The 17979-nt window shown below is 40.8% G+C and overlaps 1 long non-coding RNA gene across 1 annotated transcript in view; it reads right to left on the bottom strand.

Moving 5' to 3' along the window:
• Nucleotides 1-17979, bottom strand: part of LOC102477675 (uncharacterized) — a 363527-nt gene that overhangs the window by 273940 nt on the left and 71608 nt on the right. The gene's annotated exons all lie outside the window — the stretch shown is intronic.

Raw genomic sequence — 17979 nt, 5'->3', positions numbered from 1 at the left:
GCAGAGGGTGGAGGATGGGGAATCAGGGATGGCAAGACAAAGGGCAAGGTATGCAGGATGTAAGAATTGGAAAATTATTTGCTGAGAACATGTATGTGGATGTGCTTGATTGAGCCAATGCACAGTGTATTTTGGATGGAAAATTCATTTGTGTGTTGTGATGGTGTAAAGTGAATTAATAAAAAAATATATATACAAATGAGAATGGAATTTTGTTATAGCTCTCTCAGTAAATATTTTTTTAAATTTCTACCAAGAATATACTTAAAATCACATAGCAGGCTATCATTTAATAATAGTGAGTTACAATTATTTATTAGCTTAATGGCTAAACTAGGGCTTTTGTTCAATTTTGTCTCAAACCATTGGTCTCATAAGAAGGATCCCAGCCTTTGTGTTTCTAAAGCTGTTGGCAATATCTCAGACTGCCCCTGACTGTTTTCTGATATTCACATCTGGTTTTGTATCAGGGAAAGATCCAAGAATCTGAGGACTTCACCAATTATGCCTTCAATGTACAAGAGAGAAAGGAACCACCTCAGAGGGGGATCAGCACCTCCCAGGATAAAGAGAAAGTAAGGATATGGAAGACATACACACACACACACACACACACATATATATATGTGAGGATATGTATGTGTGTGTGTGTGTGTGTGTGTATGTATGTGTGTGTGTATATATATGTGTGTGTGTGTATATGTATGTATGTGTGTGTGTGTGTGTGTATATATATATTTTTTAAGTAATTTTTGTGTATAGCCATCCACCTTCGAAGTCAGCATGACTTCAGGGAGCAGCACATGGACCCCAGGACCACATAGACTCCAAGAGAACAAAGGCCCCAGGAGCACACAGACCCCTGAGAAACAATCACGGTTAGAGGCTGTCAGATCAAAGACTATCAGTTTCCTTGAAGTTAACCACTGCCACCACCCTGTGTGAATTTTCTCCCTCTGTAGCCTTTGTAGGGTGAGCCTCAGGAGTTTATGTCAGTGCCCTACCAAAGAAAATCATCAGGCTTGATTGTTCTGACCTGAGGCACCCACTCTTAAGCCTCTCTATTGAGCACAGGCTCCTTCTGGACAAGTCCTGGTGGTTATAGACTGGCCAGCAGGTGGGAAACAAGCTCTGAGACTAAGCATGGAGGAGGCTATCGGCTAAGCCAACATAATAGTAGTTAATACCTAGCATCCTTGTATTAATGAACATGTACCCCTACAAAGCAACTCAGCCTAGTTAGTCCTAGATGGTCCCCCAATTCACAGCAAGAAATCACCTTCCTATGTCCATTCTTACATAAAGGAACTCCAGGGACAAGGCCCCCAATCTGAAAGAGCCACCAGGATGATGCCATCCATGGGATAAATCAAATCATCTCCAGAAGGTTGTGGCTCATCAAGTCTGAGAACCAGCTCTGTTTCACTCAGTGTCAAAAGACCAATCAATTCTTCAAGTTCCCCCCAGCTTCTAGACATAAACCAATCTAAATCCCCTCTGTCTCATTTCTTCACATTTTGAGGAGGCAGCATTGAGGAAATAAATGTCAAAATCTGCTACTGAACCTATAAACTGTTCTCCTAAAAGCTGAGATGATCACCAGATGCAAGTTTCCTTCTCACACCCAGCATTTACAGAGAGTGCACAGTCTGACTCTGGGTCAAATAGAGCAGAATCTTCAGGAAATAAGGCAATAGAAAAATTTAAAAACAAACAAACAAACAAAAAAACAAATGAAAAGAAAAAAAAACCCACCAACAATGACAACAAAAAATCTTCAAAGAGGGAGGAGAATGCCTAAGGAGAGCAGAGGTTCAAGTCTTCATAACTAACTGCATGCCTGAAGTCTCTGGACACATTTAGAACTACAATAGTCAAGAAGTAAATAATGTGGTAATCCCCAAATTCCATAGCATTCTTCTGCATGCCCTAATGGTATAGTCAAGGCAGGGGAGTGGATGGAGAGAAAGGGTTGTCATAGATGGTCTGGGGTTCAAAGCTTAAAGGGGAAAAGGGACCATACGTGATATCAGGAACAATACAGAGGGGACCTAATTGCCCAATGAAATCAGTGGAGGAAAATTCAGGCTAGTTCAGGTGGATTCCAGGCAAGATCACCAGAAAGACAGAGTAGCAACATCACTACCAACTTGGGCTCTGGTGCAGATGGGCTCTGGACTCCAATCCTAGCTCCTTCTGTTACCAGGCGAGAGGCTTGGTGAAGCTAAAATCACTTAACCTCTCTGAGCCTCAGTGTCACCATCCAAAAATGGGGAATATGTTAGATCTCCTGTATAATACTTGACAAATATTAAATCATATTAGATAGTACATAGAACCCCACACAGTATGTGACAATTGGTATTTACAGCTGACACCTCTCTAGTACTTACTGTGGTAAGTGCTGTTGTGGCTTGATTGCCCTCTTTCAAACTCATGCTGAAATGCAATTGCCATTGTAACGGTATTAAGGGGTGGGACCTTTGAGAGGTGATTAGGCTCTGAGGCCTCTACCTTCATGGGAGCCTTATAAAATGGTAAGCGCAGCTCCCTCTTGTCCTCTCTTGCCTTTCTCTCTTCAGCCAAGGGATGATACAGCAAGAAGACCCTGCCACAGATCAGGTCCCTGATCTTAGACTTCTCAGACTCCAGAACTGTGAGCCAATATATATCTGTTCATTATAAATTACTTAGTCTCCGACATTTTGCTACAGCAACACAAAATGAACTAAGACAAGTATTTTCCTATATGACCTAGGAACAGGAGTAGTACCATCCTAATGATCATTTTCCGCTAAAGCCAACATTTGACAGTCTGATGACCCAAGAAAGGCTCAGCAGAAAGTCAAATGCAATTTGACAAATATTACCCAACCCCTGATCTAAGCTGGGGTTATAGCAATAACTTGGGTACTGTCTCAGCCTCCAGAGGCAAATGTCAATGCCTTCTGAAAGCCTGACGGCCAGGAGGTATGGTTTGAATGTTACTGCTAAACTCATGTTGAAACTTAATTTTTTTATTTGTAACAACATTAAGAGGTTGGGACCAGCAAGTGACATAAAGTTTATGTCACTAGACTCCCATGTAGTTGACCGTGGTTAGAGACCCAGACCTGGCAGCTTAAAACTCATGCTGGACATGTGTGCACATCCCAATAGGAAAATGGAAGTGAAGGGATTGCAGTGTGGCCAAGCCCCTGAGTGGTGATTTATCACTTCTGTTCTCTGTCTGGCAAGCATACACACCCTAGGGCAAAAATCTCTCTAAAATAAATAAATGCAAATTTTAAAAAATATATTAAGACATAGAACCTTAAGAGGTGATTAGGTCATGAGGACTTTGCCCTCATGAATTGATTAATGCTGTTATCATGGGAGTGTGTTAGCTGTTGATGAAGTGGACTCTTGATAAAAGGATGAGTTGAGCCTAATTTTCTCTCTCTGTTTCATGTGTTCTCTCACTGTGTGATGCTCCCACAATGGGATGATTCTAACCAGGTTCAGTCACCTTGTTCTTGAACTTTTCAGCCTCCAGAATCAAGGGGAAAATAAACTTTTCTTCAGTTAACTATAGTCTGTAGTATTCTGTTTCAGCAGCAGAAAATGAAGTAAGGCAAGGGTTCAAGCAGAAATTCAAGTGCAGTTTGAAAAATATTCCCTAACATCTGCTCTAAGCCAGGGTTACAGCAGTGACTCAAGTACCATGCTAGCCATCAGAGACAAACAAAAATGCCTTCTACAGGACCCAAGGCCAGGAGGGAGCCACACCTCTGAATAGATGTGGTGCCCCAAGACTCCCAAAGGTGGCAATGACTTGCTTTTGCCACTCTAGGACATAGTCAGAGCATCCCCTGGCAGAGCCCAGAGGCCTCTAGCATGGAAGACCAGATCCTGAGGGTCAGCCTGGCACAGAGGGCTCAAAAGGATGTTTTTCAACCTTCTAAATCACAGGCCCCCTTGTACTTACAGTGGCAGCCAAATAATTATTGCATAATTACAGTTTATGATCAGTAATTTTGCTTCTGAAATAAAATGTAGTCATGGTACTGGCTTCATATGACAGAGGAACAGAGAATGCGCTCAATATCAGTAGAATGTCCTGCCCAAATCCAGCCAGAGGACTGATCCTTCCAGGCTCTGGGGTATAGGCAGAGCTGGCCTGGCTTATTCAGTATACCAATCAAGGTTCATGTACCTAAGTGACACAGAACCACCATGAATAAAATAGAACAAACCTTGAAATCCATACATGTAGAGTCTACTCTGAATTTTGGAAAGTCTTCCTAAGATAATAAGTAGTAGCTACCCAATTTTTATGGCATTTTATAAGCTTATTTTTGCAATTTGAAATAACTGAACACAAAATTGCATTTTCCATTTAGTCAAGCTACAAATCCCATAACTGCTAGTTTGAAAGCTACTGAAGCTTTGTGATGTTGCCTTAAAGAACCAAAGGACAATTATTGGCAAAAAAAAAAAAAAAAAAAAAAACCAAAAACCAAAAAGTAATTTTATGCACAACACTCCCTTGCTACAGAAGTCTCTTAAAAAGGGTAGAGGGGGGCAAGGGAGAATTGTTGGATTGTATTTCTTTTGTCTGGCTTCCAAGTCTCCTGACACACTTTGCAACCCTCCGTCTGTGCCATAAACATGACTCTGGACTGCTAACGATGCAGGCTGCTTTGTGAGGCTCCCTTTGAGTTGAGCATTGTAATTAAAATTCACAGCAGATGCTACTGAAAACATGTAATCTATGCACAGAAGAAAAACAGTGAAACAAAGAAATATACCAAGCCTGGTAAATTGCTAAAAGAAATTTCAAATAGCAAAACAAACAAACACAGAAAAAGTACATCAGTACAGAATCATTCTATCAATAGAATAAAAGTATTCTTCTTCGAGGAATGGGCTTGGTCCTTCTCTCTCCCTACCTCTACTCAGACTGGCAGGATACACAGCCCATAAGAAGTTGCTGTAGATGATGCCTTATTTATCCTTGAAATGAATTATTTGTCCTGAGAGTCCTTCCCTTTTCGATCTAAATTCTAAAGGGAAACATTTTCCTACTCTCTCCAGTCATCTGACAATGAGCAGTTGCTGAACTACTTCAAGACTTTCCCTTCTCATGGTGGCAGTGTGGGTTCCACTGCAGCACTGACCACTTGGGGTCATGATCCTGTGCTCTCTCTGTCCTTGAGCCCCTGCCTTGAGTGAAGTAGGGCTATATAGTTCTCTTCTGGCCTACAAAATGATTCCAGGTTTTACTGCTAAGAACTCAGGAGATTCTCCATTCTTTTCTATCCCCATTAACTAAGGTATGCTAGAAGACCTCAAAGATGAACAGTATCTCAGGCACTAAATGACTGTGTGGAGCAGAGCCCTACCCTCACAACCAAACACACAGAGTGGAAACATGAGTGAAAAACTTTAACTGGGTGAAGTATCTGAGACTTTGTGGTTTATCTATTTGAGCAACTGGGGTCACCATTTGTATACTAAAATGTCATCTAATATTCAGATTCCTCCAGGCTCTTGGGAGACTTTAATTGCCAGAGCTTAAACTGCCCTATTCTTTGCCATTTCCTCAATGCCTGGATCTGCACCTAGCTTGGACTAAGTGCTCAACTGACATGTGTTGAATGTGTAAATTACTCTTGCAAAAGTTCACCATCAACCCTAAAAAAGGGTCTGTCACAACCCCAGAATGAGTCCCCATAAGAACATAATAATAGGATACTGACTCTGCTAAAAGCCTACCTTGTCTCTCTCCCTGCTCTGAAGAGTCAAGGATCCACCCTGGTCCTACCCTTTTCTATCATTCTAGACAGGCCCAAACCAGTGACAGTGAGATTAGCATCTTCTGCTCAGAGGAAGGCAGTGGCAATGTCTGAAGTGGGTATAGGAGAGAAGTCAGAGAAGGAACCCAGAGAGGGAATATTTGTGCAGTCTTTGGGGAAACAGAAACAAGTTTTCTTTGATTCCTCCTCCCTCTGCATTCACCAGGAATGCACTGAGAAAGCTACTTTGAACTCAGACAAACCTAGTCTGAGAGAGTCAAAGTCTTCCAAACTGGACTCAAGTCTGGGAATCACTTCCCTAAGTCAGACTACCATGGACTGCTGAAGAAGCTGACTGACTTGGCTGCTACTGAACTCTGGTCTGTGGTAAGCTGAACACTTGGCTACCTACACCTGAGAAGTAACTATGAACTCTGTTGATTCTTATCATGTTCTGATGGCAGAGTAAGTGGTTGGAAGGTGAGTGGTAGGAAGTTTGGAATTACAGGCCAACAGTCAGACTACCAAGGGACTGCTGAAGAAGCTGACTGACTTGGCTGCTACTGAACTCTGGTCTGTGGTAAGCTGAACACTTGGCTACCTACACCTGAGAAGTAACTATGAACTCTGTTGATTCTTATCATGTTCTGATGGCAGAGTAAGTGGTTGGAAGGTGAGTGGTAGGAAGTTTGGAATTACAGGCCAACCCCTAACAGAGGATCCTGCACTCTCCTTCCCCAGCATTGTCTTCAGAATCACTTGCCCACATGGCAGGAGAGATGCAGCCCATCAAATCTGCTCATTTCCCATTTAGGTTTCCTGGCAATTACTACAACAGTTGCATTAGACTGCATCTTGGAGTCAAGTTATGCACCTAATTCACAGCTTGTCTGGGAAAGCACATCCCAGCTGAATTGCATCAATGTGGAAATTAGGGGTGAGAGAGAAGCTACAAACTAATCTACTGACACTGCATTCTACATCCTGGCTTACCTATTAAGTGACTCATAGGGGAAAGACAAGCTAATGTGATCTAAATCTGGTTTATTCCTAATTCTCCAAATAGCTACTGCAATAAGCTAAGCAAAGAGGACCATAATTATCTGATAAGGAAAGCACTTGTTGAGGCTAGTTACTGAAGAAGAGTGAATCTTCTACATGCTCTCAGGTCATCATAAACCAGCACATAGTGAACCCAAGTAGTGTGTCATTCTTCACATTGGAAAGCAGGTCACCAACCAGAGGCTGGGTTGTTATCAATAGAAATGAATACCTGTGACTGAGCATTAGATAAAGTGTTAGTGTGCAATATTCGACAGACCCTGCAGGATCCTGCTGCACCAGGACTTCCTACTAGCCCAAATCCATTGGCACCAAGGACTTAGACAGGCAACAGGATGAGGGAACTGGACATCCTCATCTGCCAACAAAAGAAGGGAGCAGATTCTTCTGAACCCAGCCCCTTCTGCACACCTCTATTTTTCTCTGGCATAGGAATAAAGAGCTGGGGCTTTCAAGCCAGGAAACAGTATTAGAATGTTACCTTTCTTACTTGTTAGCTGAGTGACCTTAAGCAATGTACTTAAGTTGTCTATACATCTCCACATTGATCAAAAGGAGATAAAATTCCTTACCTTCCTCATAGGGTTGTCATAAGAAAAAAAATAAAAGGAACCACTGAATATGAACAAAATAACTCTGGAGCATGGGGTGAGTTTACGAGATGCAGCAACAGTCCCGCCACCATTCTCTTGTGTAGGTCAGTCTCCTACAAGGTCATTGCCATTCATCCGCCTTCTCTCTACTCTGCCTAGTTTCTCTCTTCCATTCATATCCCATTCATTCCCTCTCAACAACTGAAGGTTTGGAGTCTGCAGTTGGCAATTGTGTCCTGCTTGTAGCTTACCTTCTAGTGGCTTACCTTAAATTTTTTTTTTTCATTCTAGGGATCAGCAGATGGCATAATGGTTAAATCTCTAGACTCCCACATAGTCAACCACGGTTCAAGTCTCAGACCTGGCAACTTAAAACACACCAGGCATGTGTGTGTGTGTGTGTGTGTGTGTGTGTGTGTGTGTGTGCGCAAAAATCCCAAAAGTAAAATGAAAGAGAAAGGATTGCAACAATGTCATCTCCCCTGGGGGGTGATTTCTCACTTTGTCTCTCTCTCTGTCTCCAGTGAGCACACATGCCCTAAAGCAAAAATCTCTCTTTAAAAAAATAATCATCATCATCTTTCACTCTACTCTAATGGACCTCTTCCAGAGCCACACTGATGAGTCTCATCCTCACCTGGAATCACAAACCTTTCCCTTCTAAAGCCTCAAACCTTTACCTTCCATCATCTGATTACAACCACAACTGGTCTGTGACAGGGTTTTTTGCCCCCCTCTGCCTGTCCTGTGATCTTTCTGTCCTCTTTCTTCCCAATCTATTGATCCACAGCTGGACCCTCTCTCACTTTTTTCTCTAGTCTGAGTCCCTCACAGCTCACCATTTGAATGCATTTGGGGTTGACCCTATAAGAGGGATAGGAGTAATATGTGGAGGACATTTTCAGGTAAGGAACAACATGGGCACCAGCACACAGATAGTAAAGTTGTACTATGTTTGAGAAGCAGTGATGATTTTATTGTTGTTTATAAATGGTAGTATCGCAGAGACTTTTTTAAGAATTATTTTATTTTAACTTTATTTATTTGTTTTTTAATTTGATCAGAGAGGGACAGAGCAAGAGTAAGAGCGAGAGAAAGATAGAGAGAGAGAAAGTGAGAAACCAAGCTGCCAGGTCCAGGACTTGAACTTTGGTCAGCCTTGTGGAAGTCCAACACCCCTAATCACACCGCCTGCTGGCCCTACAAAGAGATTTTTGAACTTGGCTTTAGATATATCTAATTTGAGTTTCTCCTCTAAGACATCGAATGCTGCCAACCTTGAAACTTAATGAATCTGTTTAATCAGTGCTGATGTCAATGGTCTGAGGAATGGGGGAGACCAGGAAGACGGGACCCAAGGGCCCTTACAGGTGCCTGCATAGCTGTTGGCCCATTTGTAGGCTCTGGGTCTGGCTTCAGCACTCCTTTTCTCCATTGTGTACACATTCTCTGGGCATGCACCATCTCTATTTCTGACATCTTGTGCTAATCCCACCTTGAGTCCCTCACCATTAACCAGGTGAGAGTAGTTGGCCTTGAATATATGTCTTGAGAGAAGTTGAAGGAATGAAAGTTATATATTCCAAAGACACTCTCAGTCCTCTAGAAACAATATTTGATGTTCTTATAGCTTTTTCCATAGGGCTTACACAAGTGCATTTATTTGGCTTAATGTGCAACAATTAAAATTTGCAAACCTCTATTCAAATATATATTCCAAGATCACTCACTTATTCTCTGTATGCTGAAAAGAGAGGGTTTGCTTTAAATTTAAGTAACATACAACTCTTGTTTATAGCAGTATAGACCTCCTTGCTTTACTTCTCTACATTCTAAGACACAGGTGTTTTCTAGACCATAATAGTACAAACTATACAACTTTTAAGATCCATTGAGACATTAATTAGACCCAGGCTCTGAGACACAAATGCCCTTCACAGTACTTATTATGGTGAGCTACCTTTGGGAGAGTCCATCTGAGACCTCCAGAAACTCCCAGAACACCAAGTCCTAGTGCAAGGTCACTAGTATAGTTGAGCTCTTGCCTAAACAACCACAGACCGGTTCCTCAAAGTGCCTTTACATTCCAACAGGCCCTCCTCTGGCTTACTTATGGAAAATGATTTTTCTCAAGCAAATAATGGTATCAAGCTCTTGCTAGAGTTTCAACTAATTCTCCTCACTTCAAAAGGTACTTTTGTTTACCACCAGCTCTTTCTGCATGCAAATGTTACTGTAAATAGAGATACAATCGCAGTGGATAATTGAAATTTCAAAATATTAAGAACTTAAGAGTTTTTGGGATTCAGTTTTATAATAGAAACAAATAAAGGCTTGCCACATTGGCAAATAAAAGCTGACAGTTAAGAAATTAGATTTGCATACCAAATATTTTATATTATGAATTAATTGGCAGCAAATTCTATTCTAAGTCAGACCATAATTTGAGGAAAGTGGGGGAAGTATTCATTCATCATGACTTTCTAATCAAAATGGCCATGAGTTTAAAAGCCAGGCTCTCAAAGAGCCACCAAGAGGAGACACAGACTTAGCAGGCTGCCACACACAATGGAAGGTTTTTGCTTTTTAACTAAAAAGAGCCTAATATTTTCTTCTCATTGAAATATATTTGAAAATACAGAAAGGTGAAACCCACAGTGATGCTCCCTGCCTGTTTTTTCATGCCAAGAGGTGCGCTGACCCTTTGGCCTCTGTCCTCCCAGACATAGCCACACCTAGATATGTAAGTTCTGATCACTCAGCTTAGGAGGACCATGGCATAGCAGTGACACAGTGATAAAAATACAGTCTAGGAAACTAAAGCGATGTAAAACCAATTCAAGTTCTTGCTTGGATGCCTAAAAACTATGTGGCAATCCACCTTCTCTAGATCCCCTTTAATCTCTCATTGTCTCTCACACAGGGAAGGTTCCTGGCTTCAGGTCATATAGAGAATAAATACCTCACCCTTCTTTCTCTACCGCCCCTGCCCATGGCAGAGCAGCTGCTGCCTCCTACCTGTTTTCTTTTTGTGGTGAATTTTATGTGTCAACTTGACTGGACTAAGGGATGCTCACGTAGCTGGTAAAGTGTTGTTTCTGATGGTGTCTGCAAGGGTGTTTCTAGAAGAGATTAGTACTTAGTTCAGTGGACTGAGTAAGAAACATCTGCCCGCACCCAATATAGGTGGGCATCATCCAATCCACTGAGGGCTCAGATAGAACAAAAAGGTAGAGGAAGTAAAAATGTGTTGTTCTCTCTGCTTGACCTGGGATGTCTATCTACCCCTGTCCCCAGACCTCAGAACTCCAGATTCTTGCGCTTTTAGATTCTAGAACTTACATCAGCAATCCACCTCTTTACCTTCATTCTCAGGCCTTATACCACCAGATTTTCTGGGTTTTCAGCTGGGACCTCTTAGTTCTCACAATTATATGAATCAATTCCCATAATCATCATACTCTTATATATTTATCTATAGCCTATTAATTCTGTTTCTTGTATATCTCCCAGCTCCAGAGAACAAAGATGGGCTCACAGCAGGGGACTGGTATTTGTCAAGTGACCAATGACCAATGAATCTGGTACCTACCCTACATTTCCTCAAAAAAAAAAAAAAAAAAAAAAAGCAGGGAATTGAGGCCTGGTTGATATCAACACTATTTCCTCATACAACCCTGGGGGCACTGTCCACAAATGACCCAACCTGCATGGTTACTCCTGGAAGGGTCCCATCTGGAAATCTTGGTAGAGCTGGCCTCAGAGGGGAAGGCATATGGAGGAATCAGGCAGGCTGAGCAAATACAGAGAGAAGATGACAGAACATTGTAAGGTGTATCCATCTTAAGTGCTTATTTTCACAGTAGAGTCATACCATGTGAAACCTTGTACTTCTATGTAATTCAATTCTGATGTTCCTTTTTGAAGAATTATTTATTTATTTAATTCCATTTTTTATTAGTATTATTTTTTAAATTTGGTCAGAGAGAGAGAGAAAGAGAAAGGAGGAAGCAAGCTGCCAGGTCATGGGTTTGAACCACAGTCAGCCATGCAGGAATCCAACACATTTAACCACCACGCCACCTGCCAGCCCCAATTCTGATTTTTCATACACGTATACGATACAGTTAAGTAGGGTGAAGTGGACTTCCACTGGCTTCAAAGTTCAGATAATGCAAGACAGGGGTTTAATGTCCTAACCCACATCATCTCCCATCTTCTCCACTAGCCTTTTTAGATCTATGATGTATGAACTGTGTTCCTCTCCCCACTTGACACAAAATCATTCATGATCCCCTGCAGTCTGGTTAGGATAGCAGAACAGAGATGATGAGATCATCCTTAGATAACAGTTCTTTGTGAAGTGAGCACTGTGTGTTGAGTAAAGGTCTGGAGCTAGCAAAGAAAAAAACAGACAAACCCGTCTTCAGAAAGGTCACATTTAATGGAGGAGACAGACGGAAAACTGTACATGTGCCAGATGGTGAGAAATGCTTTGGGGAAGAGGCAGGGAAGGAGCATAAGAAGTATGGCTGAGGTTCTAACTTCACATTAGACATGTATTTTTTATTATTTATTGTTATGGTATATATCTAGGACATGTATCATGATGTTTGATATACATATACATAGTGAAATGATTACTACAGTCAAGCAAATTAACATATCCATTACCTTCCAGAGTTACCTTTTTTCTTTTAGTAAGCTTACCTAAAATCTACTCTCTTAGCAGATTTCCAGCATATACTACAGTAATTAATTAGTCCTCAATTCTAGATTTTAACATACTCATTACACATTACTGTGCATTTGAACCCTTTAACATGCTTCTCCTTTCTCCACAACCCAACCCCTGGAATCAGTATTTTACTCTGTTTTTATGTATTCAACTTTTTAGATTCCAAATAAACATGAGAACATGCAATATTTTTTCTTTCTGTGTCTGGCTTATTTCACTTAGCAAAATGTCCTCTAGGTTCATCCACGTTGCCATAGATGGCAAGATTTCCTTCTTTCTTAAGGCTGAATAATATCCCAGTATAAATGAAAAGATAGATAGGTGATAGAGAGAGAGATAGACTCGGAGATATGTATCACAATGACTTTACCCATGTATCTGTTGACAGACACTTAGGGTTGTTTCCCTATCTTTGCTATTTGTGGTAATGCTCCAATGAACATGAGAATGCAGATATTGTTTCAATATAGTCATTTCACTTTCTTGGGATATATACACATAAGTGGAATTGCTGGATCATATGTAATTCCTTTTTTAATTTTTAATCATTTAAGCTTCACACTATTTTCTATAATGGCTATTCTAATTTACATTTCCACCCACAACAAAAAAGGGTTCCCTTTTTTCCACACCCTCACCAATATTTGTTATTTCTTATCTTTTCTGTCATTGCTATCCTAACAGGCATGAGGTTTTAATTTGCATTTCCCTGATGATTAGAAATGCTGAACACCTTTTCATATACCTATTGGCCATTAGTATGTCTTTTTGGGGAAATTGTCTTTTCAAGTCCTTTGCCCATTTTTTAATCAAGTTATGCAAAGTTTTGTTTTGATGTTGTTATGAAGTTCCTTATATGTTACAGGCATTAACCCTTACAGATGTATGGTTTGCAACATGGTGTAGGCTGTCTTTTCATTTTGTTCATTGTTTCCTGTGCTACATGGGAGCTTTTTACTTTGTGGTAGTCATACTTGTTTATTTTTACTGTTGCTGCCTGAGCTTTTAGTGTGATAGACAAAATATCATTGCCAATGCCAATATTGAGATTTTCCTCTATGTTTCTTATAGAAGATTCATGGTTTTAGTTCTTATATTTAGGTCTTTTATCCATTTTGAGTTGAGTTTTGTATATGGTGTAAAATAATGATCCAATTTCATTCTTCTGTGTGTAGATGTTAAGTTTCTTCAACATTATTTATGGAAGAGACTATCCTTTCCTCATTTCTAAACATCATTCCTGAGAAAACGAGTGTTTTACTCCAAGTACCATTAACTGGGTAGCTTATACACAATAGAAATTTAACTCTTGGGAACAGCAGATGGTGTAACGATTATGTCACTGAACTTCCACATACTTGACTGCAGCATGAGTCCCAGACCCCACGGCTTAAACTCACACCAGGAGTGTGAGCATACATCCCCAAAGTCCCAAGAAGAAAACGTAGGAGAAGGTATTGCAGCATGGCCATCCCTCCCTTGGGGGAAATTCTCACTTTGTCTCTCTGTCTCTCTCTGTCTCTCCAGTGAGCACACATGCCCTATAGCAAAAAAACTCTCTAAAAAAGAAAGAGAGAGAGAGAAAAAGAGAGAGACAGAAAGAAAGAAAGAAAGAGAGAAAGAAAGAAAGAAAAATTTAACTCTCATAGTTCTTTAGGCTGGAAAGTCTAAGATCATGGTACCAAAGATTTGATGTCCCATGAGGGCCCACTATCTGGTTCATAGATGGCTGTTTTGCCATTTCATGATGAAAGGATTAACAAGCTACCTTAGACCTATTTTACATAGGAATTAATTACAATCATGGCAATCTGCCATCATAACTTAATCACTTCTCAAAGGCCCACACCTCCTGATACCATCACCTCAAGGATTAATAGTTCAACATATAAACTTTGGAAGGACATAAACATTCAGACCATAGCAAATGGGAATAGACTAGCTAGACTTTTCACAGATGAACTACTAGCCTGTGGAGCTCTATCCAGGCAGAAGTCAGATATACAAAGATAAAGTTGATTAAATTCTTGTCTTTAAATCTGATACCCAAACAACTATAGGTAAAGAAATTGGGATATTCTAAACAACTGGTATGAAATCTTGCTCTGATGAAGCTATCTTTCCACTCAGAGCTACAGGAAGCACAGCAGAGAGTGGAATCCTACAGAAAAAGCAGGACCACAAAAGCTGAGGACATCTGACAGTTCAGAGCAGGGATTTGCCATAACTCATCATAAACTGGGCCTTCTACTTCTCTCCATTGGAAGACAGTGAAACACATTCCAGAACCACAGCTACATTTTTTAGTTGCATTTCATGCTTAATGATATTCACATCAATCTTTCATAATCCCATGTAGTTCTCATTTCACATGATGAATTTGGTCACTCCCATTCATTCTGATGATTGTAAAATGAAGACCCTCTCCTAAGTTATTGGTCCAAATGCACAGACTGGGTGATCTCTCTGAATACAGCAGAATTTGATTTTTATAGAAACCACTAATGAAATAACTCAATTGGAAATTCAGGCAACTGGATTATGGTGACTTGGGCTCAGGCCAAGCATGGAGTGGGAAGAGAAAGCTAAGATACCAGTTTGACTAGCACAGGGAAATGGGAAGAAAAAGACCTCTGATGAGGGACCCCAGAACCCCAGACACAGATGTCAGGGACAAAATGAATAATAAAATTTTAGAGGACTGAGTAGCAGCAACCTAGAAGTAACCTCCAACAATGCAATTATACTAGGATCCTTCCTGCCCAACTTAGAATTCCTCAAATTCTCATTGACAGTCTTTCACAGAGCAAAATTTTATACTTGTAATATTAATCACCTGTTCACTTAATGCAGAGGCAATTAAGATAAAGTTGATTATCACTGCTTAACACATATTCAAAATATTTGGCCAACACCAAAATAGCCTGGGTGATTTCTCTCCATCTAATTACTTCCAAATGCAGCCTGGGACTTCATTTCCATTAACACTGAAGCTCAAAATCCCACCGAATAAAGCTGAATCATAATTTAAGCACTTTGTGGAAATAGTGCATGAAACCTGAATTGGTTAGCTTAGCCAAGCGAGCTCAAGATTAAAAATTTACTCTGATTTTCATTTTCTAAAAATTCGTCAAAAGTGTTTAATTAAAAGATATCCCTTGAAATTGTTTTACAACAAATGATCTTTTTAAAACCAAATTTGAGCCAGAATATAATACTGATATCTCAGTGGAAAGGAAAAACCATGACATTTGAACCCTCTAGAGAGGAATGAAGGTGGAAGAAGGACTCAGCTTCCCTTAATAACTACCTCAGAGGGCACTTCCCTCAAGAACCCTCTCTTTTCCTTCTCAGTAATAATTAATCTACTTGCCTGCCTTAATTTCCAGAAATCTGTCCTTCTGGAAAAGGACTGTCTACCCCATGATATAAATCACTGTATGAATAGCATTCACAGTTGTTATGGATTTATCTGTCACCCCAATTGATTTTTACCGATCTCTTAGGTCAGGAGGCATCACCCAAGGAGAAGAATCCTCCCAAGAAGGAACCATAGTGCTTAGTAGTAATGGCAGGACACATTGACATAGAAAAAGAAAGTGAGTTTGGAGGCCATCCATGCTGGGCTTGTCCTGCCTCTATAGTGACTAGTCCCATGATTAGAGCAAGATTGATGGGTGGCTTAAGGCAATAATTAGTGTTACCCAGTAACTGACCACATACCTGTTATGAGAACCATTCACATGCAGTCAAGCTGGGACATTTCTCTGCTATCAACTCAATAGTGCATTTTTCTTTTTAGGAGTGTTTAAATTTTCCCACAGAGGAAATTGGCATTCTGTCTCTGCTATATTAGCACTAATATGTTTATATAAAGTAGAAGTCAGAAGTGACACACTACACTGGTCACTTCTGGAACCAGAGATTCATGGATTAGTTTTAGAGACAGAGAAGGGAAGCTCAGGTGGGACCTTATTGCTTCCAAACTAGGCTTGCATGTTGGGGTGGAGGAAAGAGGCCTGTCTCAGAATAAGGAGACCTGCTGCTAGCCCCACCTGCACCAGCAGGTGCCATGAACCTGGGTAAATACAAGGTACCCTCCCTTGGGGTCCTTCCCACTCCAGATAATGATGGCTCTGAGAAATTTCCACAAGAAGCATCATCCTCATAAGGTGGACTATATTTATTCCAAAAATAAATAATTAATACCAGCCGTGTTGTGCTCTGGGACAGCAGTGCAAGCAGGATCGTTTATGAATATTTGTAATTTTGCTATTTTTAAATTAAATTTTGTGGTATTGGGAACATAATTAGATAAAGTTACTTTATAATCATTAAACACAATTTTTTTGAAAGGTTTTTGCTATAGGGCATGTGCGCTTGCCAGAAAGACAGAGAGAGACAGAGAGACAGAAAGCGAGAAATCACTCCCTAGGGGGGATGGCCACGCCACAATCCCTTCTCCTCCATTCTCCTCTCGGGATCTTGGGCATGCACGCACACATGCCTGGCGTGAGTTGAAGCCACTGGGTCCAGGACTCGAACCATAGTCAACTACATGGGAGTCCAGCGACATAGCCATTACGCTAACTGTTGGTCCCATTAAACGTAATTTTTCAATTTATTCATTGAGACCCAAGAAGAGTGACTTCTCTTAAACTTAATTTGTAACAATATTAACCACAATTTACCCACAGAACTACAGGGATGTTTTGTATCTTATGGCTACATGTCCATGGAAGACCACCATCATAATGAAATATTTCCAGACTTCATATGCACATCAGCTGCCTGTTGTTTCTTCCTTCCACCTGTGTTGAAGCATGTGGTTATCTAATTTGGAGGATCCTCTCTCTTCAGATATCTCCTTCCCAAAGTGCTAGATCCAGGAAAGTAACCAGTGCATTGGAAGGAGGCAGTCCAGGTCATCTGGAGTTTGTGGGGGGAAAATAAAAGCCTAAAGGCTTCTATTTCTGAACCAGTCCATGACCCGCCAGCATCCATACCTGCCAAGGATCAAGGAAAATTCTAGAGAATTCATCAAGAAAAAGAACATGAAATGCCTGCCCTTGGCAATCTCTACTCTTACACTTTTTCAAGTAAAGTCCCAATAATGGGCACTGTGCAGAGACCAAAACAGTAACTTAGGGCCCACGCAGGAGTGTCACCACTGGGAATGTCAGAAGCAGCACAAGAGACCCAGATTTAGTTTCCCCACCAACATAAACAAGCTGGGCACAGTTGCACATGCCTGTGGTTCTAATCTAAGGGCTGGGGCAAGAGGATCATGACAGTGAGAGCCTGTCAAAAATCTCTCTCTCTTTCTCAGGACCAGAAAATGGCTAATGGTTACATTGCTGGACTCCCATTTGGCTGACCATGGTTTGCGTCCCAGACCCAGTGACTTGAAACTCAAGCCAAGTGCATGTGCATATATGCCCAAAATCCCGAGAGGAGAATGGAGGAGACGGTATTGTGCCATGGCCATTCCCCCTTGGGAGTGCTTTCTCACTTTCTGTCTCTGTCTCTCTAGTGAGTGCACATGCCCTATAGCAAATAATATATATATATACATATATATATACACACACACACACACACACACACACGTATATTTCTGTCTCTCCCTCTTTCCCCCTCTTTCTCAGAAAAAAAAAAAAAAGTACAATAAAGAATGACTGAGATGACCTGTATTTTCTGCTGCTAGAAATTTTGGGGATTGAATAGAAGTAGCAGCAAATCTTCCACTTAACAGGTTTCAGGCTTCAGGCTAAGTGTTTGACCCCAATGAGCTCACACATCCCCTCTG

This window comes from Tupaia chinensis, unplaced genomic scaffold (assembly GCF_000334495.1).
Source record: "Tupaia chinensis unplaced genomic scaffold, TupChi_1.0 Scaffold000197_1, whole genome shotgun sequence".
Classification (NCBI taxonomy): domain Eukaryota; kingdom Metazoa; phylum Chordata; class Mammalia; order Scandentia; family Tupaiidae; genus Tupaia; species Tupaia belangeri.
Note: the sequence above shows the minus strand (reverse complement) of the source record. Positions and strands in the feature narration are given on the sequence as shown.